Source organism: Loxodonta africana, chromosome 26 (assembly GCF_030014295.1).
Source record: "Loxodonta africana isolate mLoxAfr1 chromosome 26, mLoxAfr1.hap2, whole genome shotgun sequence".
Lineage (NCBI taxonomy): Eukaryota > Metazoa > Chordata > Mammalia > Proboscidea > Elephantidae > Loxodonta > Loxodonta africana.
In genome coordinates this window covers 32,254,185-32,267,484 of record NC_087367.1, presented here as the reverse complement: position 1 = coordinate 32,267,484, position 13,300 = coordinate 32,254,185, and positions in this window count along the sequence as shown.

Here is a 13,300-nt window from a genome sequence, read left to right as displayed (position 1 = left end):
AAAAACGAATAAACATTAGGCAGTAAATCCAACTGCCTAGGGAAAAGAGTGTTTTGATTGTGTTGTTGGAATAGATGGGCATTTGAATGGCATTGTTTCTCAGCCCTGCTGGTGGCTAAGGGATAATAAATTTTCCCAAATACTATTTAAGTCTCTGTGCACCTTACTATTTGTCTTGCGAGAGATATCATAGGTCTTGATAGATTTGTTATATGAAGCCATGCTTGGCTGATATTTCCACCTCTTTGATAGTCCCACCAGGAATTCCATTACGGGCTGTCCTTCGGAAATCCACCTTTACCCTGGGTCTGCCGCACTGCTGTGCCACAGCAGCCTGTGCCCTGCAGCTTCCGTCTGGGAAACACTTCTCCCTGTTTGTTTGCCTTGCGATGTGCTTACTGCACAGATGTGAATTAGAATAAAAGATTTCATTTTGACCTTCCAGAAATGCTAAAATATAATCACACCTTCCTATACGTCTTTAGTATACTAGAGATCCTGCTGGATGACACTTAATTCTTTCAGAAGAGAAATGAGTTTTTTGGCTTCTTTGGAAGTTGTGGCTTCATCTTCATTTTTGCTGCAGCCACCACCATCTATTTGAAAATGTGCTTGCTATTGATTATGGTAAGCACATCTTGTAGGTAGACAGGGCAGGCACTGTCTGCATTTTCCTGGAGGACCTAGCTCTTCCTGAAACACATGACTGGGAGTTTTTTTTTTTGTTGTTGTTGTTAATAGTTAGTGAATCTTTGGCAGATTTGGGAGCTCTCCCAGAGGTTCCAGAATTTGCTATGCATAAGCAGTGGGTTATGAGCAAGGAGTGATTTCTAAAATTGAGGCCTCTTGGCCTGAGCACTTGAGAGCTGTTAAATTTAGTTGGGGGGAAAACAGGGAAGTGAGCTTGGACACTGACCTTTTGCAAGCATCTTTTCTCATGCTCATCATTTGGACTCTGTGGGGGAAACTCTTGTTCTTGGTAGGTGGTGCTTATTCTGCATGAAGAGGTGATTGCAGGGAAGAGGGTATGTCCTCTCCTTACTGAAGTTCTGGGATCTGAAAATTTTCCAACAACAAATGGTTTGAGGGTTTTGTACTTAATCAGTGAAGTGTTGCTTGACTGTCACTGTCCTTCTTAAATATCGAAACATTTAAGTGTTCCTAAAGGAAAAGTAGAGTAGACCCTAGGGCTGTGTGCTTAGTATATCAAAAGTGAGATATCTTTCTAGTACTATCATCTTCAAAAGTCCAGTGGCATTGACATTCAACTGTATGCTATATTAAATATTTATCAGCATTTAATGTAAACAACATAAGAAATTAAAGAATTCTTTCTTCTAGCTAATCTTTGAGTAAAATTGATAATTATTATTCTAGGTAGAAATAAAAATGTAGTGTGGCTTCTTTATTCCCATTTTATTATTTCCTGTGTGACTAGAATTCTTATAGCTGCCCTTTCAAAGCCTATGTTGTGTGATGGGGTGTCTGCTGTCCTCTCTTCTCCATTCCAGTAAGCTCCAAGCTATTCTTGTTGGAGCTCATGTTATAGCTTTGTATTTCCCTCATGCTAGCCCTCTTTAGAGTAGGCCTAACTTCACTGTATGTATAACAGATCTCTTTGGCTAAGGTAGAGATCTGCAATATTTAGCCTTCTATGGTCATCATTTATGTATTACAAACTCCTTCTCTTCTTCCTTCTTCCCTCACTCTCAGAATATTTTGAGTCCAGCTTAAAGGTTCTTCATTTGTTACAAATCCTTTTCAACCATATTGTCTTCTTCCAACGTTGCTCATTTCTTAAAGGGATGTGCAATTCTTTCAGGCATGGTATTTAAATCACAGCAAACATATACTTGGACCCTTTTCAGAGTGAATTATTAAAGCTTCCAAATAGAGCTCTGTATGTGACTGCCTGTGGAAATGGTGGAAAGCAGTCAGAATATTAGTTACCAATAATCCCGATAATTGAGGATTCCACAAATGGTGTGTTAAAATTCTTCTCTTAGCCAACCACCCCTCTGTGGTTGTTCCCTAGTCCCTCATTGTTCTGTATTCTTCTTTTTAGCTTCTGAGATCTCTTAGAGAAGCAAGAGAGGTGCCAATAGAACCAAGATCATCTCTTCTCTGCTGTTTCACTTCCTTCCTTATTCCTTATTCTTCCCATTTCTAGAGTAGGCATACTCTCTAATATTCCTCCATAGTAAAAAAACAACAGTAACTCATTGCAAAGTGTCGAGTCACCTTGCAGAAAGCCACTTGGCCTTTGATCTTGGTTCTGGAGAGCTGGACCTACCTGAGGCAAATGAGTGCGGACAGAACAAGAGAGATTACTTGGGGGCCCAATGCTAACTAAGCCTCAGGAGGCATGATGTGATCTATCACAGCCACATGATGAGGCTGATAAAGGCCTCAGAAGACAAAGGTTAAAGGAACTTCCTAGTTGGTAACCATACACAAGAGAGGGTAGCACGCTGCTCTTTGGGGCATGGAAGCTCTGTGCTGTGACTCCTTCAAGTCCTCGCCCTATATGTATTTTCATTTGTTTCATTTTTTGTTATATTGAAGCTGTTAATGCAGGTACAGTATCTTCTCCATGAATTCCGTGTGTCATTCCAATGAACTATCAGACCCAAAGGAACAGAAGGAGTCAGCCACTATGAAGAGGAGGGTGTCATGTGGACTCCTGAGCTTGTGGCTGGTACCCACTGACCCTGTCCCAGTGAGTGGGGTTGAGAGAGAGAAGGGCTGAGTAGGCAGCTGGGGTCTGAACTTCACATGGAAGGGAAGCTGAAATGTCAACAGAATACAGTTGATGTGGGAGCCCTGGTGGCACAGTGATTAAGAGCTTGGCTGCTAACCAAAAGGCTGACAGTTTGAATTTACCAGCCACTTCTTGGAAACCCTATGGGGCTGTCCTATAGAGTCGCTATGAGTTGGAATCGACTTGACTGCAGTGGGTTTGGTTTTTTGGTTCTGACAATTGGTATGTGGAATGGGATTTGTTAACCACCATCCAATTTGGCATCAATGGTGAGTGATCTTAATCTCCTAGACTAGTTTGCACACCCATTAACACCTGTGAAGTAAGTATACAGAACGAAATGCATTTGCACCATTTTACACTTGGGAATTTAGACAGTTATGGGTTAAGGCACAATAGACAAGGAACCAGGGTCTGAAATGACTGTAATTGACTCACTGCTATTCCTCTCTCTCTCTTACAGTAGTACTTCAAAGTAAACCATAGCACAATTTTCCAGGCATAAATTTTCCAGGCATAAATAGAATATTTAAATTTAAGTTATGACTTGTCTTTAACAATTAATCAGTAATGAAATAAAAAAATTAAAAAAATGAAATACTGACCAGAAATTCACTTAATTACCTGATATAGCTGAAATTTCCACCATGCTGCATGGATTTGAAGTTACAAATTAATTTATAATTGGATCAAATTTGGTTAGAATTGGGTCCTAGCTGCAGGTTATCCCAAAGTGGTGCATACATATGCAGGTATGTATCTCAGAATGCTGGTTAATTTTTGGAACTTCAAATTCAGAAGTTTCTAGGCTTAAATTTAGGAGGATATAGTTGGAATTAATGTAATAATTGAGACTCTACATTGTTAAGGTGTAGTTTTCTTGCATTCATACATTCAAACAACATATATTGAGGGTCTAACAAGTGTCAAGTACTATTATAGGTGCTGCAAAAATTGATCATTGAGTGAAAGTGTTTTTAATTTAGCAATTCAGCCTTCATTGCAAGGAGGATGTAGAAGAAGTGATGGAAAAGTAAGGGTAGCATAAAGACATAAATACTATATCTCTCCACTGAAAATTACAGTTATTCCTTCCCATTGGCTGTTAAAATGTAGAATCATAATATGTTTGAGCTTCACAGAATATATTCCAATCTTTCAATGTAAATAAATTGAAGTCTAGCAGATTAATATGCTTAGCATCACATATCAACTTATTAGCAGTTGGGTCCAACTCAAGATTACTGAGTGTTAGGTTAATGTTTGTTCCCAAGGGATTGTTAGGAATGCTAGGTGCATCTTAGTAAGACACAGGAAACCTTTTAGGTTTTGTGAAGTCATCAAGAACTTTGAATCTAAAGGTGTGCCTTCTCCCTTGATGGAAAAAAAAAAGTGTTAGATTCTTATCTGAATCCTAGCTTCCAGGTTGGATAGTAGATCCATTGGTGCTGTTTTAATTATTAAATATAACCAAATAAACAAACAATTACTTTTTTTACACAGAAAAGTAGGTTGCATTTTGGAGGATTGCTTCTAAGGTGAAGCTGATTTCTCCCTGCCTGGCCATTTGGCCGATCTAGTTACACTGAACAGAGGTGAACATCATAGAGACCTAGAGCTGGATGGAATATTAGGGACAATAACCCAATCCTTTCATTTTGCAGGTTAAGAAACTGAACTGTAAGGAGCCAAGAAAAGAAAGTGACTTGCCTAATGACACACAAATACCTAGACGCAGTTAGGTTTCATGATGCTTAATTCCATATTCTTCTGCCTCTCTGTCCCATGCTCAGATATAATTTGGTAGAACAGAAGGGCTTTGTCTTATAGGTGGTAGTTAAAAGATTCTTAACAATAAGGCTATTTTGGATTTAGAAAAAAAAATGCTGACTCTTTGACTCTTTGTCTCATGGGATACTCAAGTGTTGTTTGGAGAACCTCCCTCCACCAATGCTAGAGATCTCAAAATGTGGCTCCCTTGATAATGGCTAATGTTTCTTTAATCTGGCTGGTTACTTAATTCTCTACCAAAAAAAAAATCAAACCCATTGCCATCAACTCCAACTCCGAGTGACCCTATAGGACAGAGTAGAACTGCCCCACAGAGTTTCCAAGGAGCACCTGGTAGATTCAAACTGCTGACCATCAATTGCTCAAGTGCAAGTTCAAGTTGAAACTGAAGAAAATCAGAGCAAGTCCACGAGAGCCAAAGTACAACCTTGAGTATATCCCACTTGAATTTACAGACCATCTCAAGAATAGATTTGACGCATTGAACACTAATGACTGAAGACCAGATGAGTTGTGGAATGACATCAAGGGCATCACACATGAAGAAAGCAAGAGGCCATTGAAAAGACAGGAAAGAAAGAAAAGACCAAGATGAATGTAGGAGGAGACTCTTAAACTTTCTCTCAAACGTTGAGCAGCTAAAGCAAAAGGAAGAAATGATGAAGTAAAAGAACTGAAGGTTTCAAAGGGTGGCTTGAGAAGACAAAGTAAAGTATTATAATAACTTGCGAAGAGCTGGAGATAAAAAACCAGAAGGGAAGAACATGCTTGGTGTTTCTCAAGCTGAAAGAACTGAAGGAAAAATTCAAGCCTCGAGTTGCAATAGTGAAGGATTCTACGTGGAAAATATTAAGCGAGGCAGGAAGCATCAAAAGAAGATGGAAGGAATACACAGAGTCATTAAATCAAAAAGAATTAGTCAACGTTCAACCATTTCAAGAAGTAGCATGAGATCAGGAACCAATAGTACTGAAGGAAGAAGTCCAAGCTGCACCGAAGGCATTGGCAAAAAACAAGGCTCCAAGAATTGACGGAATATTAATTGGGATGTTTCAACAAATGGATGCAGCACTGGAATTGCTCACTTGTCTATGCCAAGAAATTTGAAGACGGCTGCCTGGCCAACTGACTGGAAGAGATCCATATTTATGGCTATTCCCAAGAAATGTTTCGAACCAAATGTGGAAATTATTGAACAATATCATTAATAACACACGCAAGCAAAACTTTTCTGAAGATCATTCAAAAGCGGCTACAGTATATTGACAGGGAACTTCCAGAAATTCAGGCCAGATTCAGAAAAGGACACGGAACCAGTGGTATCATTGCTGATGTCAGATGAATCCTGGCTGAAAGCAGAGAATACCAGAAGGATGTTTCCCTGTGTTTTATTGACTATGCAAAGGCATTCAACTCTGTGAACCATTACAAATTATGGATAACATTGGGAAGAATGGGAATTCCAAAACACTTGTGCTCATGAGGAACCTGTACACAGATCAAGAGGCAGTTGTTCGGACAGAACAAGGGGATACTGATTGGTTTAAACTCAAGAAAGGTATGCTTCAGGGTTGTATCCTTTCACCATACCGATTCAATCTGCATGCTGAGCAAATAATCTGAGAAGCTGGACTATATGATGAAGAATGGGGAATCAGGATTGGAAGAAGACTTATTAACAACCTGCATTATGCAGATGACACAACCCTGCTTGCTGAAAGTGAAGAGGACTTGAAGCACTCACTTATGAAGATCAAAGACCACAGCCTTCAGTACGGATTACACCTCAACATAAAGAAAATAATAATCCTCACAACTGAACCAATAAGTCACATCATGATAAATGTAGAAAAGATCTAACTTGTCAAGGATTTGATTTTACTTGGATCCACAATCAACACCCATGGAAGCAGCAGTCAAGAAATCAAATGACACATTGCATTGTGTAAATCTGCGAAGGACTTCTTTGAAGTGTTGAAAAGAAAGATGTCACCTTGAAGACTAAGGTGTGCCTGACCCAAGCCATAGTATTTTCAATCGCGTTATACGCATGTGAAATCTGGACAATGAATAAGGAAAGCTAAAGAAGAATTTGACACCTTTGAATTGTGGTTTTGGCAAAGAATGTTGAATATACCATGGACTACCAAAAGAATGAACAAACCTGTTTTGGAAGAAGTACAACCAGAATGCTCCTTAGAAGCAAAGATAGTGAGACTGTATCTGACATACTTTGGACATGTCAGAAGGGATCAGTCCCTGGAGAAGGACATCACACTTGGTAAAGTACAGGGTGAGTGGAAAAGAGGAAGACCCTCAATGAGATGGATTGACACAGTGGCTGCAACAGTGGGCTCAAGCATAACAATGATTAGTATGGTTGGCACAAGACAGGACAGTGTTTCCTTCTGTGGTACGTAGGGTCACTATGAGTTGGAACCGACTCGATGGCACCTAACGTCATCAACAACTACTACCAATACCTGTTGTATAGATTTCTAGTTTTCCAGATTTCACTGGATCCTTATCTATGAGTTAACTCTGTAAGTTAATTGAGACATAAACATTTTTTTTAACCATGTTTTTCAGGTAAGGAAATTGAATCTCAAAAGATAAAGTGACAACAAAAGTCATCAAGTTACTAGGTGATGAAAGCAAGATTGGAGAACAGTTCCAATTTTTGGAACATAACTTTTTCCCGGAGCAGCCCTGGTCTCCATATTTTCTTATCTGTAAATTAATTCAAAATAAGTTTCCAATTAAGTAACCAGAGAGTCCTGAGCCTATGAGCCAAGTGAATGTATAATATACGTCTGATGTATCTGATATGAGAATGTTCCTGCTAGTAAAGCTGATCATGATTGTTATCGATAAGGCAGATGATTGATTAAGCCCTAGAAATCTCTAAGCAATGTATGCATTTTCTATGCATAGTCCGAAGTTGTGGAGGAAAGGTAAGGGAGCACAATAGACAATTGTTTAGTGCTTATTACATACAAATGCTGTGCAGTGATTTACTCATAAGCACAGCAATGCTGTGAGGTAGTTATGTATTTTCTGCATATTTGAAATGAGGGGTATGAAGTTCTGAGAGGCTATAGAACCAAGATCACATGTTAGGAAGTGGCATATTCAGGTGAATGCATTTACAAACCAAATTCTTGTTTCTTGAATAAAATACGATTTCTGCATCAGAACAAATGCATTTACTCTCTCAGTAAAAATAGTTGGATGCTCTTCTACACTGTAGCAATTGAGGTAGTCAGTTCACAAAGCATGGTATGATATGGAGAGGTTGATCAGGTTTGAAATCCTAACTTATAGCAGATATTCAATAAATTTTACTGTATTATCATCACCACACTGAATACCTCAGTGTCTGGGGTATTCTTTACCCTTTTCCTAAGGAGGAGGGGAACCACATTTCATTTCATTAAAACTGGTGTTCATTTTTAGACCTGAAATCTTTAGCCATATATGCACTGTCATATTCATACATATGCATATTGTAGTACTCAAAGGAGTCCTGGGAATTTCAAGTTTAATATAAAGTGAATTTGGAACAGGGACTATCCAATACTTATGCCTCTAGACATTCTCTGGAGAGTTCCAAATGAAAAACAATTTGTTTTCAAAGCTTCCAAACACAATCTAGGAAGCAAAACCCTGTTGACAAACACTTTGGCTGAATGCCATTAGCTAAAACTTTTGGTAACAAATTTCACTGAAGTTCTACTAGAAAAAAATTTTAAAAAGCATTTCTGTTTTAAAAAAAAGCACACAACTGAATCAATTGCAGATTGATTTTAAAAACTGCTTGGGAGAGATGGTTCCGATCATTTTTTTTTTTAATGGAAATGTATGCATAATGAAATTTCCTCACATCCAACCTCTGTTCTTGGCTGTAAAATTATCTCCATGGATACACTTGTCAATATAACAACTAGCATGGTTTTCTTTCATCCAAAGAGGTAACATTTGCAATTACTGATGAGACCTGCAAAGAACAGCTAGACGGGTGGTTAGCCAAACAATGTCCTAAGGGTAGGCTTTTCTGTACATACGGCTGGAGCACTGTCACCAAATGTGAGCTCATGCAGCCCTCCAATTAACATTATTAAGTTCCTTGTTGCAGTGATTTAAAGAAAGAATTAATGCATAAAAGTTTTGCAATTATAAAGCTGAGTCTTGTTGAAGGACTGATAAGTCACTTTCCTGCCTTTCTTTCCTGCTAGCTAAAGGCTATGTCTAGGAAATCACCCTGTTTGAGGTCAGGGTAGGGAGTAGCTGGGTAAGGGAAGACGCCAGCATCATAATTCTTTCCTGTAACCAACTGAATTCACAGACTCTCAAATTTAAATGACTGCTTCAAGTATCTTGATGAGAACAATGGCAGTAGCTTTGTTCAAAATATTTATATGTCAAGAAGTTATCCTCTGTTGCTTTTAAACAAACAAAATATAGGGCCTTAGAAGGTGGCACAAATAATTAAGTGCTCAACTACTAGCTGAAATTTTGCAGTTCAAACCCACCCAGAGGTGCCTGGGAAGATAGGCCTGGTGATACGTTTCTGAAAGGTCACAGCCGTGAAAACTCTATGGAACACAGTTCTACTCTGCACACATAGGGTCACCATGAGTTGGAAGGAACTCTATGGTAACTAACAGAGAGATGTATAAAGCACTCATGACAATAAGCCAGGCTCCAACATTTGCCCCAAGATACTCTCATCATTCCTTTTTGACCTAAGAACCTGTTGATGTCTGTTAAGTGTACCTTAAAATATCTACCAATCACAGTTCTATTCAACTTCATAAATGGAATCAACAGCCTTGTGTAACAGCACTAAAATCTGAGAGATTTCTTAGAAGGTGAGTGGTAAGATCCTCTTGCATGCACATTGTTTCTTGACTGAGCCACATTTGATATTTCTAATGGCCCTCAAAATGCTCTGTGAGATTGCTTCACCACAAGTCCCCAGAAATGGAAGAAGTAGCTTTAGGGATACATGCTGGCTATAACAAAGAAGCTGAATCATCATCCAAACAAGGTCAATCAGCACAGGAAACTCTTGCCTCAAAATATCTGAATGTTGGGCTGAGACATAAGAGTTACTCTCACGATTTGCTTATGGATTTAAAATTTTGTTTTGCAGGGACTGCAGAAAGGCCTCCCGGAGAGATAACATTAGATTGCCTGTCACCGTGCGTGGGACTATCCCCATTATCCGTGTGGTGGTGGAGCATGGAAGCTGCATCTATTCAAATGTCTGTCACAAGATGCCTCATGCTCTAGTATTTCTAGTTGTATTTACCAATGGAGAGTAAAAACTGCAAAGGCATTATGTTGTTAAATGATATAGACACTTCCCACAATTTTCTCACATGGTTTTTTGAATCTGTCCCAGGATGAATTCTTCTGAAGCAGCATTAATAGACATTCCCACTGCCTCCAGCTCCTTCCCACCCCAACAGCCGTCGGTCAATAAAAATGGGCCTCTAGAGCAGGGCTTCTTAGACTTTAATATCTACAAAAATATGTGTATAAATTTCCTGGGGATCATGTTAAAATGTAGCTTTTGATTCAGCTGGTCTAGAGTTGGGCCTAAAGTTCTGTATTTTGAACAAACACCTATTCTGAACAAAGCTCCAGTTCTACTTCCAAGAGAATAAAATCAAATTTACATTTGTGAGCCACCACATAAGCCAAAAGGAGCCCTGGTGGTGCAACGGCTAACTGCTTGGCTGCTAAATGAAAGGTGATGGTTTGAACTTACCCAGCAGTTCTGTGGGAGAAAGCCCTGCCAATCTGCTTCCATAAAGGTTATCGCCAAGAAAACCTTACAGGGCAGTTCTACTCTGGCACATGAGGTAGGTATGAGTTGGAATTGACTCGATGGCACTGAACAACAGCAACAACACATACATCAGGAAGCCCCCAGGGAAGTCTTCCGGCCAAAATGGCACCATATAGAGAAAAAGCACACCATCCCTCCATAGCAAAGACTCGAAAAACTAAGTAAACCAGAGACAAAACGTCATTCCTGGAACCCGAAATGTCAAATGAAGAGATCAAGAACTCAGCCAAACACTGAATGGAATAAGAAACTGACAGAGGACAGAGAGCGAGGAGAGTTACGTTAGGGAGGTCCCTATCAGCTAACAGCACGGATCTGCCATCTTGGGCTCCTGTCAGGAATCAGTGGACAGGGAGCATGGGAGAGCAGCTTCACGGAGCTCCTAGCAGGAGACAGAGCACCTGGTAACCAGAGATAAATGCTTTCCCACCTCCTATCCTCTCCCTGCTGCTCTACCTCCAAGCTTCCTGGCTGGTTGGAATGGCTCAGCCAGCCGGGAACTGCAGTGTCCATGCTGCTTGGATTCGCCCCACTCACAGCAGAGATCAGCGGACAGGGACTACGGGAAAGCAACTTCAAGAAGTTCCCAGCAGGAGACAGAGCACCCAATAATGAGCGATATACTCTTTCGTAACCACCACCCCTCTTCCTCTCCCCGCTTCGGCCTCCTCTGGTTGTCACCAGCTGTGGTCTCTTGGCCAGGAGGCAACTGCTTTCACCTCAGGACGCTTGGATTTACCCCGCCCACTCTGGCTGGCCCCCTGAACTCGTATTGCTTCTTTGCACTTCTTTTGGTTCCTTCCGTGCCTCCCACCACCTCCCCCTCTTTCTCTCGAACATCTGTCTCTGTGCCATCTTTTCTTCTTTTTGAAAGGCTGTGAAGCCCCACTCGACTGGGGAACCACTACCCCAGACCACCGCACAATGCTGATGGGATACCTGTTTTTTTTTTTTTTTTCTTTCTACTTGTTTTGTTTATTTTCTTTTAGCAGCTTGGGAGCCCCTTCTAGCCAGGCTGCACTGCATAGCTTAAGAGCCACTTCCCAAATCTGTGCAGCCACATAGGTGGGATCCCTGGGGGCATTTCTTTTTTTCTTTGCTTTTCTCTCTCTTTTTCCCTTTCTGTTTCTCTTCATTTCTCAGTTCTTGTTTCTCTATACTTACCTTCTCTCCCTGTCTCCTGAATAACTGGTGCTGTGAGACATCTATACCCCCTTTATCCAGGCTATACTGTGCAGCCTACAAGACACTTCCTCAGTCCTCATGGCCCCACTGATGGGACTCCTGGGGGGTTTTCTATTCTTTTCCAAATTTTTATCTAGTTATTTTTTTCTTTTTCCTTTTTCTGTTTTCTTTCTCTATTTCTCAGTTTCTCATCTCTCCCCTCCAATGGCAAGCTCCCTTAGCCCTCTTCCCCCCCCTTTGTTTGCTTGTTTTTGGTTCCTGTTTCTCTCTCCTCTTTCCCATACCCCTATTAGCACCACGCATCACAACCTTCCCCCTCTTTCATGCCTACCTGCACTACCCACTGAACATTGCACCACCAAGCAGCTCAGGCATGGCCTACCAGAACCTGCCCAGCACTGATTCCTGGCCCACCTGTTGGCACTAGTACATGCCACAAACAACCCATCCCAGCCCCTTCCCTTCACCTGGACCTACCTTGCTTCACCATAGTTGAGTGGCTGGCCCTGCCCATTTGACAAGGAGGTGAAATGTATCATGACTACAGACAAGCAAACAACAAAGAATGCACAGCCTGCCTGCTCAGACATAACCAAATAAAACAAAAAAACAGGATGAAACAAACAAACCTACAATGAAGAATGAAGAAAGTAACTACTGGATGTACTGAAGAAAACAGATAATATCAAAACATATCTCTAATATTCAGAGCAATAAAAGAATTGAAGCAAAAAGCAGAAAAAATGAGGAAAAAATAGATAAATTTATGGAAAAGGCAGACAAATTCATGGAAAATATAGACAAAAAATGGAAGAATTCAGGAGAATAATATAGGAAGAAAATGCCAAAATAAATTCACAACTAGAAATCATACAAAAACAACAATTAGAAATCCAAAAGAGAAACAACAAGATTTCAGAAATAGACACTGTCATAGAAGGGCTGAGGAGCAGGTTTGAAATGACGGAAGACAGGATCAGTGAAATTGAAGACAAATACTTGGGACCAAGTCTGTTTCAAGAAAAATCAGAAAAAAGAATGGAGAAAAATGATGAAATCCTGAGGATTATATGTGATACAATCAAAAGCAAATATTTGTGAGTGATCAGAGTTCCAGAACAGGGAGAGAAAACAGAAAATACAGAAGGAATCATTGCAGAATCACTGACAGAAAACTTCCCTAATAACATGAATGATGAAAAGCTGACCGTCAAAGAAGCACAACGAACCCCATGCAGCATAGACCCCAAAAGAAAAACACCAAAGCATATCATAATCACACTCGCTAAAACCAAAGACAAAGAAAAATCCTGACAGCAGCTGGAGAAAAACAGTCACATTCAGAGGAGAAACAATAAGACTAAATTCTAATTATTCAGCAGAAACCATGCAGGCAAGAAAGCAATGGGATGACACATATAAAACCATGAAAGAAAAAAACTGTCAACCAAGAATAATATATCCTGCAAAACTTTCATTCAAATATGATGGTGAAATTAGGACATTTCTGGACAAACAGAAATTAAGGGAATATGTAAAAACCAAACCAAACTTCCAAGAATTATTAAAGGGATTCCTTTGATCTGAGAACAAACAACATCAGACCACAGCCTGAATCTAGGATGCAAGATTGTACCAGTCAGATACCAACCTAGGAAATGAACCCTCAAGGACTATCCAAAACCAAAAGAATTGCAACAGGGAAC